The sequence below is a fragment of the Myotis lucifugus genome, unplaced genomic scaffold (genome assembly GCF_000147115.1).
Source record: "Myotis lucifugus unplaced genomic scaffold, Myoluc2.0 scaffold_114, whole genome shotgun sequence".
Lineage (NCBI taxonomy): Eukaryota > Metazoa > Chordata > Mammalia > Chiroptera > Vespertilionidae > Myotis > Myotis lucifugus.
This window is the reverse complement of record NW_005871162.1, coordinates 2,991,262-3,005,488: the sequence shown is the minus strand read 5'-3', so window position 1 is coordinate 3,005,488 and position 14,227 is coordinate 2,991,262.

Genomic DNA, 14,227 nt, shown 5'->3' with positions numbered 1-14,227 from the left:
AAAGCTAGCCATCCTAGTGAATATAAAGTGGCATCTCATTGTGGTTTTTGACTTTTATTTCCTTAATGATCAATGATGTTGAGCATCTTTTCATGTGCTTCTTGCCATTTGCATTTGCATATCTTATTTTGGAGAAATGTCTACAAGTCCTTTGCCCATTTTTAAAATTGGGTTGTTTATCTTTCTGTCATTGAGTTGTAAGATTTTTTAAAAAATATATTCTGGGTACAAGTCCTCTTTTGGATATGTGATTTGGAAATATTCTGTTATATGGGTTCTCTTTTCAGTTTTTTGATAATGTCCTTTGATGCATGAAAATTTTTAATTTTGATGAAGTCCAATGTATCATTTTTTTTTCTTTTGTTGCTCATGCTTTTGGTGCCAAATCCATTGGCTAGTCCAAGGTCAAGAAGATTTACCGTGTTTTCTTCTAAGAGTTTTACCGCTTCTTCATCATTTGTGTGATTAGCACAGCACGACTATTAAACAGAAAAGTAAAAAGAAATAAAGCTTATGGACTAACCTGCTCGAGAGAGAGCTTATCTAATGCTAAAGGCTTTTTGTTTTCAGAACTGTATAATTAGAAGTTGCTTCTGGATTCTGCTACCTCGACTTCTACATTGTGCTCTCAGAATCTCATTAGCAGAGATTGTTAACGGAAAGCCAAGTGAGCAAAAGACAACAAGGAGGGCACCATAGTCCTTGGAAGATAGGCAGGTGGTTCTGTGACAAGATGCCAAGCTTCTTTTTTTTTTTTTTTTAAACATATTTTATTGATTTTTCACAGAGAGGAAGGGAGAAGGAGAGGAATAGAGCGTTAGAAACATCGATTCAGCTGCTTCCTGCACACTGCCTGCTGGGGATGTGCCCGCGACCAAGGTACGTGCCCTTAACTGAAATCGAACCTGGGACCCTTCAGTCCGCAGGCCGATGCTCTATCCACTGAGCCAAACCGGTTAGGGCCAAGATGCCAAGCTTCTTACCAAATGAAGGCACACAGCACAGACCAATCTCTGCTGTGGTTCAAGATATTTTACCTACAACATACACTCATTTCGTTTCTTAAACAGCTCCATGTGTGAATATCTTTTACTGAATATCAAGGCAAAGCCTCCACCAGTAAGATGTTAGACACAGCTCTGAAATGAGCAGTAGGATGCCCTCACAATGCTGTCCGACATGCAGGGCCAGCCTTTGGAAAACTGGACTAGAGATTAAGTTTGTGTTTAGTACCTATTGTTCTTACTAAGTTTTCAAAGAAAGACAAGACAGCCTCTGACTAACTTGGGCCTCACATATGAATGATTTTCTTGGCAGAGCTCCATACATTTTTAGATTGGCAGGTTGAGAAGTTATTATTTTTTTATTTCCTACAAAATTGTTCAGGTTGAGGGGGAACTCGTTTATTCTAGTCTAACTCACAAGAGGCTGCTTTCGGAAAGGATGCCAATTTCAGAATTCACAGTGGGCAGAATTTCTGCCTGCCCAGATGCCCCCACTGGCTGTTTGCTTCAACCTCTCTCTCTTACCAGTTGTGGTAAATCCACTTTGGAAAACACGTTGTTGGTATTGCATTTTGGTAGAAATTCAGTAACAGTGTGTGGCAAGTCCAGATAGTATGGGTATTTACTTGACCCTCTCTACTCACAGTATCAGGGAACTTACTAGTATATATAAATATTAGTTGATTTTCCCCAAAGAGTTTCTGTCTTTCAACAGGTTCTCTGTTCTTTCCATATACAGCTGTTCTCTTTGATAGGTTGTAGCCTGGATAAAAGCATATTCAGAGTACCTGAATATGGAACATTGCTCTATTTACATTTCTCTGCAACAGTTCCTTACACACCAGGGAAGCCCTTACTCTTCTGTTAAGGATGTAAAGCCCTATTCACAAATGGCTACCCCAGCTTACCCTTTGAGCAATCCAGTCGTCTCAATAACTTAAAAATAAGCCTCTGAGCCACCCATGTAGGAGAAAGTTAATGATGCTTCATTTTTTCCTGCTTTTCTCTCTCTCAAAAAGTAAGAAGGAGCCTAAAAAAAAGTGAGTGCATTTAGCACTTTTCTTTTTATACAGCAAACTACAACATTACTGGGGCTCTGACTGGTGTGGCTCAGTTGGTTGGAGCATCATCCTATACACCAAAAGGTTGAAGGTTCGATTCCGGGTCAGGGCACATACCCAGGTTGTAGGTTTGATCCCTGGTCAGGGTGTGTGTGGGAGGCAACCGATTAATGTTTCTCACATCAATGTTTCTCTCTCTCTAAAATCAACAAAAACAAACAAACAAACAAATAAAAATATCCTCGAGTGAGGATTAAAAAAAAAGACAAACTTTACTGGAAACAATCAATATATATCTTAGGGTTTCCCAGAATGGGTTCTGTGTATCAGCAGTAGTATACAGGTTGATTTCCACTGTCACACAGATGGATAGCTTTTATTTTTAAGGATGTACATTTACTAATATGTTATAAAAACCTCAAACTAGCTTAGCAAACTCATGATGTCATATTTATTATTGCTTACGGTGAAGCTGAAGTGTGAAAAAAACGCTAAACTATTTTAAAGAATTACATTGAGTTATATGAAGATCAGAATTAATTTACGTTAAGAGTATAGGTGGTTTGAGGATATGTTAAAGTTAATAAAGGTAGTACCCAAAGACCAAAATTTGGGAAACACTGGATTTATTTCAGATCTTATATTAAGTAACAAAGTTTTTAGAAGCATTTATGCAGTATGTCTTGATGGCTGATTTGATACATCCAACTAATCGTTTCCTATTCCCTGTCTTCTCCTTTGGTTAGAAATGCTTACCCTGACTCAATTGCTTAACAATACAAAATATCAGCTTAATTTGAGGGGGAAAAATGCTTACTATGGCAAGCTCTACATGGGACATCTTCTCCCAATTTCCCTTCTCATTCAAGCATTCAGATTCAGCATTTATCTATAAATGCACTCCCTTGTGATTATGCCTCATCCCAACTTTCTCTTATCAGCAGGTCAGCCTTGCCTTTCTCTGGGTCTTTCTGTTCACTCACTCCTGAGCTGCAGCTCTTTTGAAACTTCCACTGAACAATTTATTTTCCTATCTGGCACTAAATACGCATTATTTTCCTTGTCCATGACATTTTCATCCACTCTTCTTCCTGGTTCGTTCTGCCTCCTGCAACACTCAGTGCAAATGATGACAACAAAAATAGTTAGATGTAATTACTGGCTATTTTTATAAAACTAAGTGTAGCTTGCCCATGTTCTATTCTAGGTAGATTCCAACGAAGTAATTGACATTGGTCCTCTGAAGTCAAAGTGTCCTTCCCTCTGGGGAGCTGGATAAGACGAATGTCAGCTTGCTTTCTGCCTGCCTTTTCTTAGGTCCGAGGCAGACTCCCAGTACTCGGGTTATGACAGCACAAGAATCTGAGGCATTATCACTGAGTAGGCTACAGTTCTCTGAGAAACCCATGACTTTGTTAATCAAACTAAGAGATAGTGGCTCCATTTGGTACATGTTTACAAACCACTTGAAGTGAGTCATTTCTGCAGATGCAGTCTTTTCCAATTTTTGTTAGTTTCAATGTGGGAGCTAACCTTTTCCTGACCACATCCCCAAATTTTGGAGCTATCTCCTATTTGGAGCCTTAATGAATTACTGCACTTTTCCATGTCTCCATCCAGGCCCTAGCCTATGCCCCAATGTAGGGCCTTCCTGTCTTAATTAGGCGCCCCTATGTAAAGTGATCTTGCTAAGCGAAATAAGTCAGTCAGAGAAAGACAAGTATCACATGATCTCACTCATATGCGGAATCTCATGAACCAAATAAACTGATGATCAAAAATAGACCCAAAGTCATAGAAGCATGAACAGACTGTTGAACCTCAGAGGGAAGGCAGGGGAGTGTGTGGGGGGGGGAAGAGATCGACCAATGAACTTGTATGCATATATACATGACCCGTGGACACAGACAATGGGTGGCGAGGGCCTGGGGCAGGGAGGAGAATGAGAGCAGGCTGGAAGAGGTTAATGGGGGGAAAAGAGAACCCATGTAACATTTTCAACAATAAAGATTTTTTAAAAATCACACACTGAAATCCAATGTAAAAATGAAGCATAAGCATAAGTACATTTTCCTTCAAATCAGATTTTCCCAATGTCAGAAGTTAAACCAAGGAAACACATGACCAAATATTTATTCTCTATCGTTCTATCACAACTGTTCCATTCCCCTACAGATACCGTTTTTTTTTCTTTCAAATTTCAGCTTTATTGGGGTATAATTGACAAAACTGTAAGATACTTAAATGCATGTCATGGTGATTTGATACACACTGTGAAAGGATTTCCTCCATCTAATTAATTAATATATCCATCACCTTACATATTTATCTTGTGTGTTTTTGTTATATTGGCATGAATACTTAAAAAAATCTTTATTGTTGTAAGTATTACATATGTCCCCTTTCTTCTCCCATTGACCCCTTATAGCCTATCCCTGCCCCCCAACCCCTGGCCTCCACCACCCTGTTGTCTGTGTCCACGGGTTATGCATATATGCATACAAGTTCTTTGGTTGATCTCTTCCCACCCACCCACCCACCCACCCACTCCTGCCTCCCCTCTGAGATTCGACAGTTTTTGTTGTTTTTAAACAAAGCTTCTAAATCCAGAGGTTATCATAGACAGCACAAAAGTTTGACTTGGGGATGTGGGAGAGATGAACATGAAGTGACTTTGTGGTAGAATCAGATCTCTAAGTAAAAAGATGAAAACAGGGCATATGACACTGTGCTATCTCAGAAATGGGAGACCCGTGTCAAGTGTCAGTACTAGATGGCACCTGGCTCAAGGACAGCCATCCACCAGATAAGACAAACCTGAGGATACTCTCCTAGGCTCTGTATTTAGTACCCTACCCCCATGCGCTGTGGTGGGATGAAAACTCAGGGAGGAATTCACAAATGAGAGAAAAAGATGATTCGTATTGCAGGCAATAAGATGAGACTCTCCTAAATGTACACTTGGCACCGGGGTGTAGACAGAAACCATGTGCACATATAAGCCTGGGGGAGCTGGTGGGGTGGGTAGGGTGATGGATAGGCTTCTTTTGAGAAGGGAACAACCACATTCAAAAGCTGTCCCACGCCCAGCTGGCATGGCTCAGTGGCTGAATGTCAACCTAAAAACCAGGAAGTCATGGTTCGATTCCCAGTCAGGGCACATGCCCAGGTTTCAGGCTCGATCCCTGGTATGGGGCATGCAGAAGGCAGCCTATCAGTAGTTCTTTCTCATCATTGATGTTTCTATCTCTCTCCTTCCTTCCTCTCTGAGGTCAATAAAAGACATTAAAAATCAAAACACAAAACTACCACACTTTTTCTTCGTTCTCTACTGTTTCCCAGTCTTGATTTCACACTGCTTCCTCCACATCTTCCCATCATGGTATTAACAGCTGCCAAGTCTCACATTAGGAAATTGTTGAAAGGGAGCCACACTATGATGGATACCTAAAACCCTTCCTCTCCAAGGCCAATGAATGAGAACTCATGTTCCCCCTCTTGCCGCCTCTGTCTTCCTTGATATTTAGGCTGTTTGTAGTCCTCATGAAAATGTCCCTGATGTTCACTTGTAACTGTTTCCTGTCCCCATGGAATGGCCCTGTTCAGACACCGTGTTCTCTGCACGACATCTATGCTGAGTACCTGATATCCACCCTCAGTGGATATTCATGGAGAAGGGCCTGCAAGTAGGTGTGATTTCTCTCCCCTGGTGTCTGCAGCGTCCAGTCATCCCAAACTCTCTCACAAGCCCACACGCAATTCATTTTCATAAAATTAGTTGTATTATTCTTACCTGCTTATCTGGCACCTGGAGTTTTGGCCTCCTGTGCTCTGCCACAAGTGAGCCAATGCTCTCAGCCCATCTCTCCTTGGAAGTCTCTGTCTTCCCTTGGATTCCAACGTACGTTGTCCTGTGATAGCAGCTTGTTGGTGGGTTTAAGGAAAAGTATGATGATGTTGATCACCCTGCCTTTTCTTTTTATTAGGGTGGAGATAATGTTTCTTCCAGCTCTCTATAGCCTAGATGGAAGTGGAATTATGTTTACTTTTTAAATATATTTGATGTCAGGATAAGCATGCAGATAGTTCTAAGAAGTAGTTACAAATGTAAGACACAAGACATGAAAACTCAGGTGTGATTTGTAGATGTGACTGATCATCAAAGCTGAGCGAATAGGTACTTTAGGGGAGGAATATACTGGGAAAAAAAGAGCTGACGGCTAGAGGCACAGAATGAAATCATTGAACTTACAGTAAAAAGGATAATGTTTGTGTATATGTGTTTGATGGGAAGTGGATGGTCGAACAAAATAATAATTACACTTTCTTTAGAGTCTGCTGTCTGGTTTCCTGCTGTCTATGCTTTTTTGTTAAGCAGAATTGTTCCTGGAGAATCATCTAATGTCTTTCCTCTCTTCTTTCTCAGTTAGTTAATATTAATACCTTCTGGTTTTATCAGCAAAGAAAGAAATCACCATTTCTTTTATTTTTTTTCTTTAAATTTCTTTATTTAAAGTGGTGCTGCTCCAAATAGCTAAAGACTAATTAAAAAGACCAACTGGTGATTCATTCATTTCCTCTGCCAGAGCCACATCTCAGCCCAAGGACTTTGGGGTGGCAGCAGCGTGAGGTTAATTCTGGAATCACAGGCTGCTTTCTTGAGAACTGTTAGTTTCACTACTCATCTCTTCTGGGTGGGGAGCTCCCACTGATTGAATATACAGAATGACAGATGAGAATTTGGCTTTCTATTGGGAATGAGGTATTTTGAGCAAAATTAAGGGTGGTGTAGGTAGGGTGGATTAGGTTGAAAAGAACCCCACTCTGATGGAGTTCTTAAAATATACATACACATAGACGCCCACGAGATAACAGAGTCATTGTTAAGAACGTGGTAAATCACCAGACATTTGCAGTGTCCTGCTAGTTTTCCAGCCATAGCAGCGGCCGTAGCATGATAATTAAAGTAAGTGAGGCTATGGACTCTGAGTTTAAATCTTGGCTGCATCACCCACTAGCTGTGTAACCTTGAAAATGGTTTGATCTCCCCGAGTTTCAGTTTCCTCTGATATTATATAGGGGTTCATAATCTTAACTAACATTTGGTGAGTGTATGCAATACACAGAATGTTTACTCACTCATTTATATTTTTGAGAGTGCATAAAATTCTTGATTTAGAACAATATAGTATATGTACATATCTTACTTATTTTTGATTTAACAAATTGGAAGAAGGGTCAGAATATTCAGACTTAAGCACAAAAAAATAGGTGGAAAACGCAGAAGACAAGAGTAAATCTAAATGTTCATACAAGAAATTTGCATCAAGCAGGCTAATACTAAAAAGTCTCCCTTTTTCACTTATAAATTCTTATAAAAAAGATATTTCAAGGAATCATCATTTTTGAATAACAGAGCCAAATAAATTTTATAATATTAACTTTTTTAAAAAAGAAATGCTTGTTTAAAAAATTGTTTTTTAAATTGATTTATAGAGAGAGAGAGGAAGAGAGAGGGGAAACATTGATGTGAGAGTAGAACATTGATTGGCTGCCAACCCAGGCATGTGCCCTGACCAGGAATGCAACTGGCAACCTTTTGGTGCATGGGATAATGCCCAACTAACTGAGCCACAACAGCCAGGGCAGGAAATGCTTGTTTTTAATGTGACATTTGCTAAATAAAATGATATGAAAAAAAATATATCACCTGGAAATTTTCATATGAAAATACGGCAGTAAAAGTTTTTCAGTCTACTTAAGGTTCTTAAGGAATCAACAAATTTATATTTCCAGGTATATGATTATGGAAAGTATATTAATATTTTGAAGACAAAAACGTTTTAATTTAAAATGTGTTAAAATCTGAGAAGATATTAAGAAAGAAATATACTAATAACAATTAGTGTAGTTATTTGAAATTTTTCATCAAATTTTCAGCTTTATTTATAACTAGAGGCCCAGTGCACGAAATTCATGCACATGTAGGGTCCCTAGCAGCTGCTCTCGGTCAGTCGAACTCCTGAGGAGACACTTTGCATATTAGGCTTTCATATATATATATAGATAATGAATTGGTAGGTTATTAATGAAAAATTATTGCTTCATAAAAATTACAAGTCAATTTGGTCTTTAATTAAGAAAACATTGGTTATTTGCACATTTCCCTTTCCTCTTTTGTACATTAGGATTTAATATTTCTGTTCACAATCTGTCTTTAAAGAACAGTTTTAGAGGAAATATTTGACTTTTGGAGTGTAGTTTATCTCACTCCCACTCCCTCCCTCTGCTTAGGCAGGATAATACTCTTATGTAATCACATGATATAAATTTTTCAGAAACAAAATTGAGCATGTACCTTGGTTGCAGGTTCCCCAGCATCGGTCAGGGTGCATGTGGGAGGCAACCAACCAATGTGTCTCTCTCTTGATATTTCTCTTTCTTTTCCCCTCCTCCCTTCCATTCTTTCTAGAAAAAATATCCTCTGGTGAGGATTAAAAAAAAAAGGTGTATTTAAGTCAAACGAACTAGGGGAGCAAGATCTCAAATGCTCCCCATAATATTTAAATTTAAGTTTTTCCATGAGTCAAAGCATTACGAATAAACAAAGGCCTCATTCATTTTATTCACTTTTGGAGAAACAAGGAGTTAAAAATATGACCTAAGTAGCTTACTATCTTCCCGGTAAAGCATTAAAAAAACGAAATAGTTTTTATCTGCACTCACTCTAAGGATAGAATTATTTCAGTAATAGAAGGCATCTGTGTTGTAAGAGCTAGAGTAACTGGAAAAGACCTCATTTTGGATGAGATTTGAACTGAACTGAATGCGAGATAATTTAGAGAGGAAAGCAGCAAGGTCATTTCAGTAATATACTGACACTTGCACAGGCATAAAAGCAAATGTGCTTGTCTTGTGGAGGAAATGCCTAGATAGATGTCCCTGTCTGAAATGAGTGGATGCTTTAGGCAGTACTGGGAAATAAAATTTATACAAGTAGAATAGAGCTGAACTGTGGAGGACTCTTATTTCTCAGAAAGAGAACATTGGCCTTGATACTCAAGGCAATGAAGATTCTTGAGAGGCTGAGTAATGATATGATAAGAATACTTATTAGAAATATTAATCTGATAGCCATCCTATATAATAAAGAGCTAATATGCTAATTAGACCAAACAGCCAAACGACCGTCTGGACAACATTCTGGATGACTGTCCAGATGACCTTCCAGACGAAGCCAGGGCTTCGAGGGCTGGCTGAGGCTGCGAGAGCTGAGCCCCTTGCATGAATTTTGTGCATCGGGCCTCTAGTATACAATATAGATTGAAGTAGGGTGGCCTGTATTAGGGTAATAACAGTGAAGAAGGAAAGAAAAAAGTGAAAGGAGATAAAATGGTTAAAATAGGATTTAGGGATAGTACAGATACAGCATATGGCACCCAGTAGAGAAAAGAATCAAAGGCAGTTCTCATTTTTTCTAGCCTACAGGCTTAGAAGAATTGATAAAAATGCTCTGGGCAACATAGTTAATTGGTTGGTTGAAGCTAATGAGAACCGTATTTCTCCATCCTTTACGTACCTCCTGAGTATAATCTTCTCTTCTCTTCAAATGCAGGAACATTTTATATACATTAAGATTTTTTTCACTCCAGCCATTTCTTATATCATTTTTTCTCAACTATATTTGTAAAGACCCAACCCACAATTCCCCCTGATCTCAATGCTATTTTTCTTTTATTTTTAACTCCTCTAAGCTTTCTTCTAATTGAATTTTTATATCTTCTTTTTCTATCGCTCACTGTTATTTCAACTCTATTAAATCTCATACTCCCAATTATTACTAAATACTTGAAACCATTAGGGAATTATCTTTGTACCAGCCCAGCACATCATAATGTGGAGTAGAAGTAATCATCAGGCACCATGGGGATCTATAATTAAATTGGTGACGATGGAAATAGCCAAAGATCTTCCCAGGTCTTTAGTCTTGTTTTGCTGAGATTTTCCTCATTATGTCACTATCTCTGTCTCTTAGGGAAACCACACAAGTTGATGTGTTTAAGAGTAATCTTATAAACTTGGTAGAAATATCATATGCTGTGTCACAACTCCATGCCCTTTTCTTACAAAAGCTGAAACACAAAACCATCTGAAGTTCATTCAGTGAAAATTCTGGAAGGAAAATCTCTAGGAGGAAAAGCCAAGTAAATGACCCTAATTCTCTCACCTCCATTTTCATCTTCCCTTGTGAAGGCTTTTATTCTCCCACTTTGAATTATGCTGGGTGACAAACTCTGGTTCAAACATGAACAATAGGTCCACCCTTGGTTCTCCTGAGAACAGAATAAATAGGTGGCCACTTTGAAAACTTTTCTAAATATTAAGATAGAACAAAACATTAAAGAAAATCACAAAAAGTACGTTTTTGATAAGATAATTATAATCATACAGCAACCTTAAAAGATTAGATCAATTTTACAAATATGGTTTCTTCCCTTTCAACTCCCTGGCTCTATATGACAGGCATCTCATTTGCCATTACAAAAGAGCCATTTTATGTTATTCTTGGACCAGGATTTAGAAGCCCGATTTAAATGTCTCAGACTAACCAGTCTTCTCATGCACTTCTTGCCTGAGATATATACCTATCTTATCCATAGTGGATTATTGGATTTTTACAATTCATACAATGAGTTCTCCAAACATTTCTGTCTGAAGATAGAACTGCCAACATATTGAGTCTGTGGGCAAATGATATAAAGGGTTATTATAATCATCATTACAAAATGACTTTAATCATATCATTATAACTCATGCACAGTAACAATGAGTAGTTCTTTCCTAGAAACACATACGGAATGAAGAAGGATAAAAAGTAACCCTGTAGCAGAAAATTATGACCTTCTATATTCTGAGCTAGAAAAGAGTTTAATCACTTTTTCCTTTTTCTGTAAAAAATAAAATTAAGCCCAGATAATTTGGCTCAGTGGTTGAGTGTTGAACCATGAACCAAGCGATTACTGGTTTGATTCCTGGTCAGGGTACATGCCTGGGTTGCCGTGTTGCAGGCTTGATCTCTAGTGGGGGGTGGGGGCGTGCAGAAGGCAGCCAATCAATGTGTTTCTCTCTCATGGATGTTTCTCTCTATCCTTCTCCCTTCTTCTCTCTCTAAAATCAATAAAAACATATTTTTAAAAAAGGAAATTAAATTAAAAGAAATTAAAATTAAAATGAAGGAGACCTAGAATTTGGAAAAGTGATGTTTCATCAGTTCACCTAACCAGATATATTTAAAAGTTTTCAATACTTATGTTACCAATAAAGCTAAAAGGAAATAAATATTCCTCAACATTTTATTTATTTATTTATTTTTAAAATATATTTTCATTGAGAGAGAGAGAGAGAGAGAGAGAGAGAGAGAGGAACATCAATGATGAGAGAGAATCATTGATCAGCTGTCTCTTGCACGTCCCCAACTGGGGATGTGCCCTGACCAGGAATCAAACTGCTGATCTCCTGGTTCATAGGTCAACCACTGAGCCAAACCAGCTGGGCAAACATTTCTCAACATTTTAAATGAAGAAAATCACATTTTTCTTACAAGTGTCAGGATTTTAGAGTCAAAGCATTGCCTATTAATTGTTGACTTATTGGCAGGGCTTAGTGATTTTAAATTCAATTCAATAGGTATTCAGTGGGATAGAAGGCACTATGTTAGAATGATAGGTGAATAATAATAAGGCTTTTCAGGTACCTTCAAGCAGTTCATTATCCAGTGGGGAAGACAGAACAAGCATTAGAAACACTCCTAGGAATGCATGTTTTTAAGGTTTGAAAAAGAGAAACTGCAGTGGTTATTTGCATACTTATTGTTTATTGAATCAGTTTTTAGAAATGAGTTTTTCCTTAACACGTTAATAATTCTTACCTCTATACTTTGCTATGTTGCTCTGGTGAATTTCACTTTATAAAGCTCATTTCATTTAGCATTATTACATTTAACAGAGAAAAAGGCATTAGGTGTGTGCTAATGACTTCCATTTATAAATAAAATATTGTGTCATAATTAGACAGCTGGACTTGCTTTCTTCTTTTGAAGTGATTCAAGGAGAATTTTTCAGATCAGTTATATTTGAATTAAAAATGTGAATTAAAAATTAAAATGCCAGGCAGCTGCACATCTATAAGCAACAGTTGCACTGTGAAGCCTTTATTAGATATATATTAGGTACCCAAATTTCAAGTTATAACATTTCAGTAAAACACATAATGTTTGGTTTTCATTAATAAAATATTTTGTATATAAGTAGCAAAATATTTGTCAAAATGGTGGGTCTGTCATCACTTCCACTTGCAAAGGATGAAGACTGTCAATAAGTCCTGTTTTCAAGAGCATCTTGGATTTTATAGACAAACAATAGGTAAAGGGGACAATTGTGAAATAAATGAGTAGAATATGTTTCCTCTGATGTCACTTGAGGGAAAACACTTTGGAAGATCCAAAGGAAATAAAGCATTTAGAAGGAGCTTGTCTGGGTGTGGCTCAATGGTTGAGCATCCACCTATGACTCAGGAGGTCATGGTTCGATTCCCAGTCAAGGAACATGCCCGAGTTGCCGGCTGGATCCCCAGTGGGGGGCGTGCAGGAGGCAGCTGATCAATGATTCTCTCTCATCGTTGGTGTTTCTCTCTCTCCCTCTCTGAAATCAATAAAAATATATCCAAAAAAATTTTTTTCTTACTATGGTTTCTCATAAGAGTTAGGCTTATTCTCTTTGCACTCCCACTGAATTTTATAGATACATCTCTTGTAGCATGTACCACAATGGATTATAAGTATTTGTATGTCTCTATTACTAGACTGAACTTTTTGAGATAGACATTATTTCTTACACAGTTATGTTCTTCTCAATAGTTCCCAATACATGCTTGCTGTTTGAATGTTTCAGAAGTGAGTATTAGATAACAGTAGTTATTTCACAGAATCATTACATTGGAAAAGTATAGAGAATCTTACTGGTCACCTTGTAGAGGATTTTTACTTTACAAGAGGAAAACCAAAGCCCTCAACGTTGAATGACTTTCCCAAAATTACTAGCATAGTGACACTTTCTCTGTATATATTAGGTACCCCACAAAATATCCAGCCAATAACATGATAAACTTATTCTTCTCTCTCTGGCATTTGGATGACCTAAGTCTCCTTTGACTGAGTAAAGACTCTAATGAATTTGGAGTATTCTTGGCATCTTTTGCTAATCTTTTCTTCACCTTTCCTTCGTGGGAAATGACAGGACTCTTCTATCTCCCTTTCAGTTTAGTGTTACATGACGCTCATCAGAGATAGTGAAGTAATTAGGGATGCAGTACCATCACTATACAGCTGATAGTAAGCTTTGCATCTCCTTTCATCAGATCTAGGATGTGGTTTCTTGAATTTCACTCTGTCTGGCAGGGTAAAGAACATGGATGAAAGCAATTGGATCAGGCACCATCTAGATAAGACTAAAACAATCCTCGTAGGCAGAGGGAGACATTTGAAGTATATACAGCAGCCAGTTCACATTATAGAAGATAGGCCCACCCTTTGTTGCTGACAGCCACAATTTTGTGCGAAATCTTGGATTGCAGGCTATTCCTCAGTGATTAGATTTTTGGCTGAGGCTTCTGCAGTCACTTCCCACATGCTTTCAATAAACAACTATTACCTTTTCTTACAGGTGGGAAGCTTGCTATGACTTTTTCTTCTTGCACTTTGTCAGCCTATGTAAATAATGTCTATATTGAGTATTGTGCTTGTCTCACAAATCTTAGGCAGTTTGATCCATTTTTGCCATGAATCTACACTAGAAGATGGGCTTGATATTCTTGGTATTCCATTTAGTTAATTCTGGATTCCAGCTGGGATCAAGAGTAATTTACTCTTTTCTAATGAAGAATTCATTAACTCTATTTCAACCAAATTTATTTTTAAATATTTTTTTATTGATTTCAGAGAGACAAAGGGAGAGGGAGAGAGAAATAGAAACATCAATGATGAGAGAGAATCATTGATCGGCTGCTCCCCACCAGGGATCAAGCCTACAAGCCAGGCATGTGCCCCAACCTGAAATCGAACTGTGACCTCCCGGTTGATGCTCAACTACTGAGGCACGCTGGCTG